This window comes from Manduca sexta, chromosome 22 (genome assembly GCF_014839805.1).
Source record: "Manduca sexta isolate Smith_Timp_Sample1 chromosome 22, JHU_Msex_v1.0, whole genome shotgun sequence".
In the NCBI taxonomy this organism is placed as follows: Eukaryota; Metazoa; Arthropoda; class Insecta; order Lepidoptera; family Sphingidae; genus Manduca; species Manduca sexta.
Genome location: NC_051136.1, coordinates 10,782,533 through 10,797,411, shown reverse-complemented (window position 1 = coordinate 10,797,411; position 14,879 = coordinate 10,782,533). Strand labels below are relative to the sequence as shown.

General features: G+C 33.9%; 1 protein-coding gene across 1 annotated transcript in view; it reads left to right on the top strand.

The window, feature by feature from the left end:
- The first annotated feature begins 854 nt into the window (after positions 1-854).
- Positions 855-14,879, top strand: part of LOC115442163 (protein sax-3) — a 52,581-nt gene continuing 38,556 nt past the window's right edge. Inside the window, exon 1 of the mRNA XM_030167151.2 lies at positions 855-996. The gene's annotated coding sequence lies outside the window, so the exon portion shown is untranslated. The remainder of the gene's footprint in view (positions 997-14,879) is intronic.

Sequence of the window (14,879 nt, the reverse complement as noted above, 5' to 3'; positions counted from 1 at the left end):
GCACTACATATATGTCCATATTATAAAGTATTTATTGCATGAGACGACAGATTAGATGTTTATGTTTCATGATTACTTATATTGCTTATAATTTTCATCAAGCCAAAATGCAACAGTTCTTGCTGAACAAAGCTGGTTTTTACCTCAACGGACTCTTGCATAAAATGATTTAATATCTAGCATTAATCATAATACTTTTATCTTTCCTATTATATTCTGATTAGAATTCTTACAGCACAACAAGAAACCTATATAAGTAGGTTAGGTGATCTAACACTAAAGATAAGAAATAGGGATTAAAAAAGGAACGGGGTTGGGTCCCTGGAAAACTCACTCACCAGACAAACAAGCTGTTACGTCACGTTTTTTCATGATGCCCTTAAATCATGAACCACTATTTCTATTAAATGCGGGATACAGGGCAGCCCGGAGCCTAGTTACTAAATATAATAGTTAGTGTGAATCGTCAATCAGGACCCACATTTAGGATCCGACGTTACACGTGTCGATTAAATACAAAAATCTTGAACTTGGGAGGAACAAACTTTATGGTCTCATTAATTTGACTGTATCAGATCATAACACCTTCATTGTACACTCAAAATGCACCTTCTATTTCATGACTCTTAAATCGGAATTCCATTGCGATACGGGTAATCCTACATTAGTTTCATTAGACAATTGTCAAGAGTAACTGAAACCATATCAAGCAACAGCGGTGGATTCCTTACCTGATACCAATATTGCAACCCTGCATATAGATATGTATAAAGTGCTTAAGGTACAAGATGCGCGCGTCTGCAGGGAAGCCTCTGGGAGGCTCGAGCCCTCCCCTCAGTATCGTGTCGGCTGTCAGGAGGGTACACGCGTTTCGGCCGGTCAAAATCACGTAAACGAACTTGCAAGCGGTGCCGTTTTGAAGTAGATATTCAGTGTCTTTGAGTGTTGTGCTTCAACGGTGTACGGACTTGGTGCGTTTTATTATGGATGCGTAAGGTAAGAATTAATAAGATTTATTTTGCGTGGGAATCTTGTTGGATTAATTGGTGATGTGCGAAAGGGAATAAAGTTGAAAATAGTTTCTTATTAGACTTTAAAGTTTTATTACTTTAGGTTTTTTTTAGATTTTTTTTTAACTTTAAAGGGATTATTTTAAAATAAATAATATGATGGTAATATTATAATACTCAGACTTATTTAGAAATACTACACTTCGAATGATGCAATTATATTCTTAAAAAATTATCTTAATGAAAATATTATAATACTTGGAATATCTAAGAAAAAAATAATTAAATATACTTTTTGAATAACTTTGTAGAGTAACTGTATTTTTATATATCTTTTCTTTAATTGAAGTCAAGTAATTAACGCAATTAATTACGAATACTGTACCTGGATTAATACTTTTAATATATTATGTACTTACCATAAATTCACACCAGCATCACGGAAGGGTGACAGAGGTGTAACTACTGCATATATTATAGTTCCGGACAATAGTGCGATAGGGGGATATGGGAGAACCTATTGTTATTCAACACACAAAATCCAATTCGGCGCAAATCTACATGCATTTTTGTAATCAAATTTTGACTAATTTTTATTGTATTGATGACTGAAATCAGTACCACGTGGTTTTTAGAAACTTGGAACTCTAGATGCGATTGAATACAAAATAATAAAATTTGGATAGATCAATGTTACACAAAAATATTTAACTTTAAAACAAGCGTGGGACGATTCGATTCATATTTGTTCCAACTTTTGTACAATCTGCTTTATCACAAACACAATGCACCAATAAATCTGATATCACATTTTTTAACAAACTCCAATATTTTCACTTCCTATAAGGTCGTGATTCCCGTGACGTGTAACTGATTGTTTTCTCTATGTAGACCGTAGATGACAATAGATTCAAATGACTATCCTTTACATCGCATTGTCACGTTTATTTGGGAATAATTTATGTTGGTCTTTTTAAACGTCGTGTTTACTCTGTTGATACAAGTGTCGGAGATAGGGATAAGAATAATATTTGAATAATAATCAAGTGCCGCATCTAGATATGTCCTTGTTGTTTGTTTTCTCCTGGTATGGTTTACAAGATAAATTCCTGTTTTTATTGGGATTCTTGTCTGGCGTTTTTATTGTATTATATCTGAAATACCTATTTTATATTTGCTTTGTAAACGTTTCTTTTAATAAGCGGTAGAACCACATTGTGTAAATTGTAACAAGAATGGGGAGGGTTGTCCTGAGTCAGATAGAATAATGCTAGGAAATATTTTATATGTAGTATATTTAATGAAGTGGCGTTAGCCTAGTTGAGAGTGGAACGGACTGCCGTGACGAATGTTCGTAGATTCAAAACTAAAGGCAGACCTCTGAGTTTTCTAAAGTTACGTGTGTATTCTTTGAAATTATCAATTGCTTTTAGTGAAGGAAAACGGAGAACCTGCATACCTGATAAGTTCTCTATAAGAATATGCGAAGTTTGCCAATCCATACTAGGCCAGCGTGGTAGACTGAGGTCTAAACCCTCTCAGTAGTAGATGAGGCCCGTGCTCAGCATTAGGACACTCAATAAAACAGGGTGATTTTATTATATTTAATGTGGACAAACAGTCAGAACCGCAATCAAATTTTCCAATCACTTCTTCCTAAAGGACATGGTTAAAGGCCAGCGGCAGTAAATATTCCGACTATGAGTTCAATTATCAGTTATAAAAAAATAATTGATACATCATGTATGATACGTAAATCTAAGGAATATACGTAATTCTAGTCTTATAATCACATTATAATATGATGAGACAAGAAAGTTCGTATTATGGTAGTTGCTAAGCTGCAACTCATTTATAGGCAACATTAATTTATAAGCAAGACTACAGTTTCTTTCCATTCTTCTCTGGTGAGAACTACTTTTCTAACTAGTGGTGGGAATATTGACGGAATCCAAATAATGTATAACATGTCCATGAAAGCTGCAAAGTATTCGAAACGTCGACACAAAATCACAATATAAAAAACCGCGATAACAACATTTTCCAGGTTCAAATAAATTATTTCTACTCATTATTTTATATAGTGCAACATAATAAATAACTTTGTATTATAAAATCGACATGACACCGTATTGATCTCCTCCAACCTATGAGGTGTTTAGTCACATTATACTAAGCCATTAAACTGGCGACACATTCCTTTAATAACAGCAAAGTAAGCACAGTGCTGTGGGACATGCACTACTTTGAATCTTTAGGGATAGTCCTCGTTTACTATCAGTCACCAGAATTGTGTAGTCATAAAAAAAAATACTTAATAATTGACTTGGTGGCGCAGTTGTAATGCGTGTGCGGCAACACCTCTCGAATCCGCGTTTGAATGCGAGCAAAGTGTTATTGGGTTTTCTGCTCAATATCAGCCCGGAGTCTGAAATTTATGCCTGATATGGCGATAGGCTTCCATGACGTCATGGGACCTCTGTTTACCCTTTCGAAAATAAAGGTGTGATGTGTGTGCATAAAGACGCTAAACTTAACTTCTTTTAAAATTGCTGATCTTGGCTAGGTTAGTGAATTTCGTGCAATACTCAATTTGGGCCCTAGAAAAATCAATAAAAGTCGCCTCTTTTGCCTAGTTACGGCATATAAAGGTTTGGACTAAGAAGTACTGGATATAAACGCCAGACTGTGCAAAACTTTATTTAACGTTATGTGTTTGGTTTCCGAGAGAGAAGTGACGTCACGCAGGCTGGTGGTAAATACCTCTTATTATAAAGGTTTAAAAGTCTATAAAAGCAGATTATAGTTGGAATTTAAAAATGGCGGCTTCTAAAATTCTCCGTATTATGGCGAGTGGTTATAACATTCTATCGAATCAAAAATATGAATGCTATAAATAGCACAATTTATAAATTGTTATCATAAGTCGCATCAAGCGGGTATCTATTACGAAATTGCGATTTGATAAATCGTCAAACATTATTATGGGCGGCGAAAGAAATGGACGCGCTCGACTCGAAACGACATTTAATCCGCCATTATTTCGCGCAACAATGAGCTTTATGGCGTATGACGTAAAGTTTATATTCAATAAAATGTACGAATGCGTAAAATAAATATCATGGACGTTAGGAGAAAACGTAATGTTACGAATATTTTGATGAAAGTGAATCTTTCAGGAAATTGAGTAAAGGCTGAATATGATTAATATGTTCGGGTTCATGGCTCCAATTTACATTGTACACTACTTCAATTTGGATATAATATACCTAGTATATTTGATTATTATATACATTTACTTTTGTCGTGATATTTATAAGTTTAATACAGTGGATATTTATAAGTTTATACAGGAAAAGCAAAGAATCGGCGAGTGACATTTCTATATTATAACCTCCAGCGTTCGTTTCGTTGGAAAGTTTAAAACTTTTTACAATTGTGATTCATTGATTTCTCTTAACAAAGGTATATGTTAAGTATAAGTGAAGTTAGTAATAGTCTATAGTGCAGTACTTAATTTCATTTCAATTCAAATATTTTTTTGCCGTAACTTTACACAGTCGTCAATATATGACAAAAACATATATAGGTAGATATTTATATTCAAAAAGCCAACCGTGAGACCGTCTGTTTCAGTCTTTTATGTAGGTATTGTGTTAGCTATTTGGTATTGCAAAGCGTGCCAATAAATTATAACCAAGGTTTCCGCTAAGAAAATATGATCGCGTGAGGAAGACCGTGTCTATTTGAGCCGACCCTTTGCACGCGATACCAAAATTTCCAACTACCCTCGCAAAATACAATTGCTCTCAGTTTATCACGAAATCTCGCCATCACAGCTTACAACTGACAATGGATGTGACGCACTTTATTTTTTTATGTAATGAGCTATTTATTATCTCATTGATTGATTAAGATTTTGTGATTGTCGATTTGTAAATAAAAGTGTTTTGTTTAGCGATACCAGTGAAAAATATTCACAATAATTTGAGATGAAAATCAACCGTAATGCCAGCAGGATTTAGGGTAAACCTTTATTATTTCGGGTCTCGAGTCCAACTTTGCTTTCTACGAAGTTTTAGATTCTGAGCACAATTAGATTCTCAATTCTAAGTTAAACTGGCCAGTTATATAGTGCCGTAAGATTAATTTTAAATACCAAATAAAAAAATATATAATATTTTTCTGAAAATATTTTTTCCAATAAAAAAAATTAATTCCCAAAATATTCCTCGCTACAATATTTTGGTAGCGGTACCGCAAATTGTTTATGTTTGGTAAAGTTTTCTAAGTAATTACCTACGTGTGTAATGTTAGGGAACACGGATTGGACGACGTGTTAATTTGTCCTGTCATGCGATGAGTGTTCAGGAGAGGGGACAGAACATTCTCTCCTACACGAAATTACTTTTAATGTAATAATCTCATCTCAAGGAAGAGCTGCTAGATGATATTTTGTTTGTATTTACTACTTTCTTCCAAGATTGCTTTGATTTTTTTTGTAAGTAGTACAATGTCAATGGTATGTAATTTTGGCATGATCTAAATATTTTAATTAATAACATGTGGTAGGCTTGCTTTAGAAAATATTTTACTAGTCGATAGCAGTGAAAGGTAAAATTTGCCAAAAACGAACGTAACACAACATGTACTTATATGCATAAATACGGCCTGCAAATCGTTCTAATGATAATTAGATTCTTCATACATTCCGCGTCAAGGAAAGCTGGCAGAAATCGGGTTATATAGACCTTCGCCACTGGCCAGTTGGCTTGTTTGCTTAGAAATAAGATTCTAGACTAGAGCGTGATACTTTGATCACAAAAAAGCATCACCCGACAGACCTCTGCATCCACGTAGACAGTCGCGCAACGAGTTTCAGAACGAAACTTCATAACAGACAGAAATCCAATCACAAACATCAATCACGATCCCAATCAAAACGCAGGCTTAGGAATCGAAACTCGTATCCCTACGACGCCATTACTACTCTAATTTAACTCAGAAAGAGCTGTCACATCAAAAACCAACATACAAAATGCATTACAAAGGTCAAGGCAACAGGGAAGCGAACGTGAAAGCGCCAATTAGATTAACAGGAACCGTCCTCGTCGTAAATTGTCCAGAAGGGGTGTCTATCTAACTTCGCCGTGTTGTCTGCCTAACGAGCGAGAGGGGAGATATAGGGTAATTAGACTAGGGCCGTGGTCAAGTTTACGAGTTTACTTTATGTCCTATCGGCTCAAATTGATGCCTGTGTGAATTAATTCATCGTAATTGCGTTTAATGACTTAACTTAAATGTGTTAATTATGATTGTGTGACAACCCTAATAGTTACAGCAATTTGTACTTGGAAGTAATCTGTTTTAAATCTTATTTGCATATGATTGAAGTTTTTTTTATTTTTGTACTGTAACATTTGACGTCATAATTGTGTTAAACAGCCTACTGCCCGCTCTTTCTGAATTTAGGCGATAGCGCGCTTGCGTAAACTGGAAGTGACAAAATTAAAAGGTATTTAAATAATAATATATTGCATTGTTTTTTGTCGCCATATATTACTACTTAGTGGTCTGCGTAATGAGATACCCACCAGTTGCCCTCTATACTGCTACTATAATATTGAAATTAAACTGGGGACAGCCCTCCCCCCCTGACCATGAAGGCTGCAAAGTCTTCGAAACGTCGGGAGAAAATAAAATACTAACCGCGATAGAATCCGAAAATTAGTTTAATTTCAATGTCTAACATTCGCGTAAACATAAGAAATCATTATGCTACTATAATAGCCGACAAACAACTTAAGCAAACTACCACGTGGTGGGGGATTGTTTTTGTACATAGATATAATTACACTAATATAAAAAAAAATCACCACTACTCGTTAATATGATCCTGTTATTTAGCAGCTACCTTTGCATATAATAAAATTGGAACAGCCCGATGTATAGATATTGAATAAAAACGAACATGCGGGTTCTTCAATAGGGCAATAGAAATCAAAATAGAATTTTTGTCTGTCTAACTGCATGTATGTTGTACATGTAACATGAAAAAAATTTGCATATATTCGAATGTAGCTTGCATCGATGCATTGCTGTAACTTAAAATTTTACCTTAAATTTACGCTCTGTTTTATCGAGCAAAACAGGTAACTAGGGACAAAATTATATTAGCTACATACTTTGTTTTAAAATTAATAATTAATAAGATTTGTTATCTTGAGAAGCTTGGTCTAGAGGATCATAGATGGCATAGACTAACAAAGAACTACAGTTTGATAAAACAAGATGGCACACGACAACAATACCAAACCTTGGAACAAAGGAAAGGTGAGATTTATTAATTTATTGGTTTCGTTTCCAATGAATCCGTTGATTGTACTTTTACCACAATATAGTTATAAATAACGAACCGCTGATTGTCCACTCCAAAAATAGATTTCCAAGTTCTCAGAATACTTTTGCTACAATAAATTTGGATATTTAAAAATCGATTCGTCTCGCTTGGCGGTAAAAATATTTGTCCTTTCACGTCAAACATCCCGTACCAAAGGACTCAACACTATGCATTTTTGTGAACAACAATGAAGCAATGATTATGTTACTGCGGTCATTTAAGTAAGACTAACATCACTAAAACCCATTGTTTACTTCTCTGGTTATTCCAGAATTATATATTACACCAACGACTCTACACTATTGTGTTAAGGTTTAATATAGTTTGACAATTCTGAGTATTGATAAAGTATTAATTTGAATTTGGACGCGTGGGGCTCAGTAGTGATTTATATCCGTCTTTTGTTTTTGGCTGTTTAGTCCAGCGGTGGTGTCAATGGTGCTGGCTGGAAGGTCGCTATTCCCGCATTGTGCCACTAGTATTGTGTACAAAATGACGTCGTTAGTAAGTTAGCGGGTGGTCGAGCATTGAAATTCAATTGGTGACGTCATAAATCATGCATTACGATTCGGGTAATTGTCTTTATTACAAGTATTTTTATGTTAATTTGATTGTTTAAGTTTCTGACTTTTTCATAGATTTTTTGTTTTTTCTGGTTTTTGACATTGACATACACGCGTTTTATCCCCGAAAGGGTAGTCAAAGGAGGAACTGGAGTTCCCACTTTCCGTGCTGTGTATATTTTGCCCCATGATGTGATAGGGGGTAAGCCTATCATCATATCGGGGACAAATTCTAGATTTTGGGCTGATACTGAGTAGAAAAACTTAATATCTCGTTGACCGATCTAAGAATTGAACCCGAGACCGCAGCACTGCAGTTTTACACTAATACAGCTACTCTACTGGTTACGCGCTTGTTTTTCACATAATTTATATTATGAATTATTTAAAATTCATAGAAATTGAAGAAGAATAATAATTGGTCAGTATCTATCGCAATAGGTAGTTAATAAATCCAATATGGAGCAAAACATGTTTCTAATGCATTCGTCGTATGGACTCTTTAGATGTAATTTCACAGACTTCATTGTTTAATACTCGAAGATCATGATGTTTTCACCCTAATATAAACAGCAGAAGTCAGTGGTGGTATCTATTTAAACAGAGTGACCCCATACGAGTACATTGCCTCTAAAATTACATTATGATAACATATCTAAAAACCTTTGAATGCAACAAGATAATCTATAAAGTTGAAAAGTAAAAAACCCAAACTTACTCTATTGAATTGAAAACTCACCAGGATAACAACTGTCCAAAATTTATAACACGTTGACTCCACAGTTTTTTATTGTTCGCAGTTAAAATGTCCATTGAAAAATATTTTTTCGGTCAGAGAATCACATGTCACCCGTTGATATATCGGGCTAAAGACAACAAAGGGCTTCACGTCCGTTTGTCAAAATAAAACGATTGCCTGCGTAACACGGAATATGACTATTGTAGCGCATATATCAATTCAGTAGCAGGTAAATCTGAATGCGATCAGATAAGTAATGTAAAAACAAGGTAAGCGCGAGAATCAGTTGTAAATCGAAGGTTCTGCATGCCAATAGCTTTTCTTATTTAAAAACATATCTGTCTGTGTAACCATGGCTTAGTTGGGAGCGAAGCGGTCTACCGAGATGAATGTGCGTAAGTTCAAAACCCGCACACCTTTGACCTTTTTAAAGTTATGTCTTTGTACATTTGCTTTAATCGGAAGAAAAACATCGTGAGGGTATGTAAAGTCTGCTAATTCGCACTTGGCTAGCGTTGAGGACTAAAAGTAGATAAGGCCCGTGCCCAGCAGTGGAAGACTATATAATATAGGGCTCATACTATAACATATCTAACTTCGTATCATAGGTACATTTAGTGAAAATTTCAAAAATAACATGACAAACCTAAGTTGGGCCAATAGATTACATACATATACGGTTTCGTTGGAGGATTTTAGGTACGGAACTATATATAATAGGTATAATAATAAAATTTGAGTAGATTTGTAGAGTTTTTTACGCATAAAAGAGCTACAGGTATTAATATCATTAATGCTCGATCATTATGAAATTAAGTTTAACGTTTAGGTTATTTGACAAGTCATTAAATATAGGATGTAGGTATTCTAATAAAAATATATTTTATAAAAAATACTATTTAAATTATAAACCTATAATTAGGCTTTATAAAGTGAAAAAAAAACTACTATTCTCTAAACTCATTACCCGCGCCCTAGCGAGAAATCTAAAGCAGCACGAACGAAACCACACGCCATGTCTAGTATATAACAATACATTTGTTTGAAGTATCGTTCCTAAAGCTTACAAAAATGTATTGTTACCGAAGGTTGGGTGATCTGTGATGTCGTATTGTATGAAGAGTTGAACAATAAGTGGTCAGAAATGTATGGTCATTGTCGGGCAGCTGTATATTTTTATAGAGGATGTGTATGAGATATGAGTTTTATAGAGTCAATAGTGTATTCAATTCTGATCGTTAATATCGAGATTTGGGATGTTATACGCGTTTTTATTTGTTAAGAATGTTTTTATAGATATGTTTTATTAGCAAGTTCACATGAATGAATTTTATTTACGAAAATTCAATAGGATTTCGCCATTATTCACTGTCACATTTTTAATAGTGGGAGTGTGATTTATTATAAAATGTAATTCGAACAATTATGAACCTGCTAAATAACTATTTTCTATTATACTGTATTTCAAGTCACATATTTTATCACAGATTATTAAATACAGCTCAAAATGATAACGGGACTATTTCATATAAGGAACCCTGAAACCGCAAATTTTAATTACCACGGAATTTAAAGCAGCGTTAAATAAACATCAACGCATTACCTACTTGTACAAACTGGCAAATTAAAATAATGACCATCCTTAACAACTCTACCAAAAACGGCAGCCAAATAACCACTCAAATTTAACGAAGCACGCAATGTAGAAAATTAAAACTATAGTCGAGTGGCCCTAAAAGATTTCACGGGCATGGCATTAACACTAACACGTTAATGAGTCTAGTGAAAACTTTGGACCGAATCCAGAATATCCTGTAAACAATTCTGTAGGTCACTTAGTGGTTTTATATCGCCGCTAATACATCGGTGTGCTTTATTCTTAATGCGTTTCATAACAGGCTATGTCGGCTTTTACTTTAAATTTTAGGGTTAGATTCTTAGAAAGGATAAGCTGTTGTGTGTTGGTTAGGTTATCTATATTTCATACCAATTAAGTTTTACAAAATTATATACGCTATACGTTTCAAAGGAGTATTTTAATTTTGATTTCGATATTATTTCCCATACTTTCGATCGATCCTATAAAGCAGAAATAAGCTAGTGTTACAAAGTAGAAACAATAATTCTCTGATGTTTCAATGCCTATTCACAAGCCTATAATCAGAGAACATAAGGAATCATTCACACAAACTACTTCACGAGCGAGCAATTTTACGCAAATAAAGTCACATCGATTGTACATGAAGCGATGTTCCCAGTTGCGATCCGCGAGCGTGTCTGAACTTATTAAGCTAGAATCGTGCAAAACACGAGCTAGCAGTACGAGCATTCACACCACGCGTTGTTAATTTCAGCGTTAAACCGTGGGATTTTGGTTTAATTTTCCTTTGGTGCTTCGAGTTCTGAACTCAAAATGCATCGGTTTTGCGTTATTAGTATCTTGATTATAGTTCGTTTTTGATTATGTTTATTGTAAGATGTCTTAAGTTAAAATCCGCTGAATGTTCAATTATTGCTTTTAAAACTAAGAATAATTTTACAATGAAAATTCTAACTATGTATTGTTTAACCGAATACTTCAATATTAAGACTCTTATGAACCGAAATGTGGTTGGGATAACACGATCGATCACTCTTTAGTACAAACATATTTTGTTTATCAAGCTGTATTCCTGACCACGACATAGATATCTCCAGACAACTTTACCTCATTAGTAAGTAAAATCTCAGTTGTTAATCTAATGTTTTTCTCTCCTTCCATTGTAATTTAAATGCAAATGGCAAATACTGGGCGGCGTCCACTATCTCTATTTTAATTACACATTGTATAATAATCGCTATATCTGAGTTTGGAATTTGAACTCACTCCGGAAAAGCATAAAGGCGAGATTAGAATATCAAAGGAGATAACCCATGAACCAGTCGGCTGCCAGACACAATAAAACAATACATCTAGAATTCCTGTCAGAATCGGAAACACTTCCTTCCGTAATCCATTAAGTTAACAGCTGAGGTTCTATCTCTGGAGTTATCGTGCATCTTATCTATTGTTTGGATTATGATTATTTCAAGTCTTTGTATACGGAGGTAGACATCAACGAAAGCCGACTTTGAATGTGAAATGACTTTATAAACAACTTGATAGTTTAAAATAATATTTTGGTTTTGTTAAATCTTATTTCACGGAATTGCTGACAGCCTTACTATTATATTTTTACTTAACTCCGTTTTGTTTTAGATAACCGTTCAAATATATTCGTAGTTGATTAAATTGCTTTCAGTAAAAAATAACAGGAATACGAATAACTTTTACAAAAATATTCAAACAGAAACAGCAATTTAACAGATTCAAACTTTCATTTATTTGTCCCATTTGAGGCTGCAACTGATCAATAAAATTGCTTTCAAACTTTGTATGCTAATAGTTTGTTTATCGCAGCAACTCACGGAATAGTTTTTATCCCAGAAAAATGAAAAGTTTCACGAGGAAAACCGAAAAACTTTGTCACGCGAACAACAGCCAGTTTAATATAAACGGTTTTTTTCGTAGGGTGCCTTACAAGAATTGCAAAACTTTTAGTCTGGCCTCTAGTTTGCTATCGTCACCAATATCCGTCTACAAAACCTTAGCTAGCTCTAAAATTACTACTCTGTACCTTTTTCCCACATTTTTATATTTCCTTACTTATAAGAAAAGTTGAAGTTTGCTCGTTATACGAAAATCATGCCAACTTACATGTACGAAGTCATTAAAAGCTATATCCGAATGTCGAGGTCAATGCCACAAAAATCCGAGCCATTTTAACAACCTCCATTGAACCAGTAAAATATAACAAGTGTTTTGTATTTTTATTACTCACCACACACGTTATAACATAAGTCATTGTTCCCGAATAACAATTATGTTAGCGCTAAGGTATTATAGACTTTAATGTAATATGCTATAAAGTAGTTCTTTATTAACAGAGTAGCAGAATTCAAATATACTGCTAGATAAATTACTCTGCTTTTCGTTTTTGCTTCAATCATGCTATAGTTTGTAGTGTTAGATTTAGTAACGTAAACAGAGGCTGTATCCGACGCTAGTCACTCTGAAAAAATCTCGCACTATCACGTTGAAAAATACAATATATTTAGCACTCAAAAGAAATGGGCAGCACTAAGTTGGATCATAAAAGAAAAATCTATTTACTTATAATTTTTCACACCCACCGTTTAACGAAGTTTACATATCCGCATGCCGCGTAGGTGATACTTTTCGCGAGTACTATTTCACATAATATACCCACGGATATTTACTTATGTGTGTAAATATAAAATTCATATATGCACACAGATAATAATGCCATACAGGCGCCGAGCGGCCGGCAAACAGCCGAAAGCTCTATCTCGACGGAAGATTTTGTGAGCTTACACACAAAATAACCGAGTAAAGGAGGTTTACTTACATGATTTTCGGCGCGTCACGTGCTTATGTGCTTACCTGGGACACACAAGGAGAATTAATAAGGAAAGGCCTTAATACTTACATATAAATATGTGATCGATCTAGCTATGCTTCAAAACTTGCTTTAAGTGACACAATAGGTAAATTATTGATATAGAATTTTATTTTACCTATATATCTGGATAAAATATATGTTTTTGAATGTCACTCGATGAAATCTTATTGTTATTTTGATTAAAAAGGTATCACTAATACCAATAACCATGTCACTTCGCATACAGAACTAAAGCCAATGCGCCCTACAAAAATATAAAACCTTCTGTATCCCACGCGCTGTGTGTTTAACTCAACGCTGTGGATTAACTAGTCGTCTACAACTTAGTTCAACATGAAAACTTTACGATTAACGCGTCTTTTTGACGTCACATTTCAAATTTAACACAAACACGACTCAGTGGATCTAGTCAGACAGTTCCCAGAAATACTGAACACACTAACGGAACAAGATTTTGAATAAAGTTTAATCCATTAAATTCAAGACGTGCAATGAATTTTGGAGTTTATTGCTAGTAAGTTTTAGTATTACATATTTTGGTCTCATTTTGAAGTTGTTTGACATGTTTGGAAGGAATTGCTTATAAATTGTTTAATTTATGATCCATACGTTGTTAATTTAGCATTAGCAGCCCTTTAGGATGTGATAAACTGCAGCACGTTGTCATAACAATGGTGTCCGTCATTGCTAAACCAGTCAAACGCATTACATTCGCAAACAAGTGTTAATTTTGTTTGTATTTAAAAGCATTGATACATTATTAAATGATAGAATTTATTTGAACCTGTAAAATGTTATGCATTATTTGGATTTTCTCAATATTCTCTACCACTAGTTCGGAAAGTAGTTCTCACCAAAGAACAACGGCCAAGCAATTCTGATGTTGCTATTTTCAAAATCAGTTTGAGCATAAAGATGCAGAGAAAAAAAAATGATTTTTTTTATTGTTGTTTAGAGTAGTTCATTTATTCATTCATTCACGATATGAAAAATTCATGTTTACCGAGTAATCTAAAGTTTGTCGTGTTTATTAAAATTAACTACAAATTTATTCATAAAACATGTATTAAAGTCCTTCGCAATACATGTTATTCACTTTAATTATTGTGTGTAAATTTTGAAATTGTTTTGTACATTATATAAATATTAATTCTAAAATTATTACAACTCTCCTACATCTCTTAAAGATAATTTATTGTATCTCTCACATGTTTTCGAATTTTTTGTATATTTTTCTTTAGATTTCCTATCAAAGATCTGATCCTTACAATGACGAAGGGTCTATATAACCCGATTATTGCTGACTTCCCTTTATGTAGAACTTATGTAAATTCTAATTATCATTAGAGCTATTTCAAGACCGCATTCATGTATATTAGTACCTATATGTTATATAGTTAGTTAGTGAAAGGCTGGTAGGTTAGCTAGGTTAGGGCTTTTATTGTCCTCACCGGTGAGGATCGCGACGCGTTTCTCCCTTATTGCTTATTTAAAAATACATATATACATAATTTTATTTCTTCTTCCCTGCCAGCCCGAGCTGGCTTCTTTGTTTACTAAGTATATTTTTCATTTATTTTATTTTCAATGTAAATTATCTTTGTTTATATAAGCTAATTTAATGAATTAATAATTAAATATTCGAATGTACCTTGACTTATCATA